The sequence below is a fragment of the Mastomys coucha genome, unplaced genomic scaffold, assembly GCF_008632895.1.
Source record: "Mastomys coucha isolate ucsf_1 unplaced genomic scaffold, UCSF_Mcou_1 pScaffold22, whole genome shotgun sequence".
NCBI classification, from domain to species: Eukaryota; Metazoa; Chordata; class Mammalia; order Rodentia; family Muridae; genus Mastomys; species Mastomys coucha.
In genome coordinates, this window is record NW_022196905.1 from 208,994,329 (window position 1) to 208,995,692 (window position 1,364).

A 1,364-nucleotide genomic window follows, 5' to 3' on the forward strand; every position below is an offset into this window, starting at 1 on the left:
AAAAAAAAAAAAAAAAGAAGACCGCCCCTCTGATCTCCACATACACACTCACATTCATACACAGACATTAACAGTAAATTAAATAATCTTATATAAAGGGAGAGATGAAGGGGCCTGGCAGCATGGGCCACATTCCCAGCCTGGGCTACACAGAGAATTCCAGGTCAGTTGAGACCACAGAATGGAGCCTATGGCAAAGGAGCAGGAAGAGGAGGTGGGGGCGGAAGGGCTGTGATGCAGTGTGGTGACCCAGCACTTGCCTAACATGTGAGGCACTGATTGAATTCCCAGCACAAACCCAAACAAGAAACCCAGAGAAAGGAGCCGGAGTTCACTCACTGGTCAAGAGTGCTTGCTGCTCTTCAAAGGACCTGCACTTGGTTCCTAGCAGCTGTGCTGGGTAGCTCACAACTGCCGCTAAGTCCCTTCAGCCCCAGGGTACCTGCTGCCTTGGGCTCTGTGGACACCTGCGCTGCTCACACACAGATGCTGGAGATGTGCCTCAGTGGGTAGGAGCACTGGCTGTTCTTCCCGAGGACCTGGGTTTGGATCATGGTATCCACCTCACAATCTATGGTAACTCCAGTGATCTAATGCCCTCTTCTGGCCTTCGTGGGTACTGGGCATCCAAGCACTACTCAAATGCAGCAAAACACAATACATCTACTTTTTTTTTTAATAAAAAATCTTTTTAAAGAATATAAGTAAGTAAAAATGAGTCTGGGTGGTGGTGGTGTACACCTTTAACCCTGCACTCAGAAGGCAGAGGCAGCCTGGTCTACAGAGCAAGTTCCAGGAGAGAAGTAAAAAGCCAGAGAACAAATAGGGTTGGGGACATGAGGAATCATACATTTAAGGCTAGCCTGGGCTACACAGTGAGACCCCTGCCACAAAAGAAAGAAGGAAAGAGGAAAAGCAGGTAGAGGGTGCTAGAAAGCCTGAGTGGTTATACCCAGGGACTGGAGCTCCCCACTGCAGTCATGGCGGTACTCTGGAACTCCATACGCACAGGCTGGTGAGGGTGCCATAGTCCACTTGGCTGCACTGCAATCATGCTCAAATAGTAAATGTTCTCTGTACTTGTCACAGTAAACAAATGGTAAATGGCCAGGTGTGGTGGCCCGTGCCGTTGATCACAGCACTCAGGGAGGCAGAGGCAGGTGGATCTCTCTGAGGTTGAGGCCAACCTAGTCTACATAGCAAGATTCAGGATAGCCAGACCTCCAAATAGTCCTTATCTTAAAAAAAAAATGTATGTGAGCTGGGCAGTGGTGGTGCACGCCTTTAGTCCCAGCGCTTGGGAGGCAGAGGCAGGTGGATTCCTGAGTTCAAGGCCAGCCTGGTCTACAGAGTGAGTTCCAGGA

At 49.6% G+C, this 1,364-nt stretch overlaps 1 protein-coding gene across 4 annotated transcripts in view; it reads right to left on the reverse strand.

Moving 5' to 3' along the window:
• Window positions 1-1,364, reverse strand: part of Rfxank (regulatory factor X associated ankyrin containing protein) — a 9,126-nt gene that overhangs the window by 3,117 nt on the left and 4,645 nt on the right. The window lies entirely within an intron of this gene.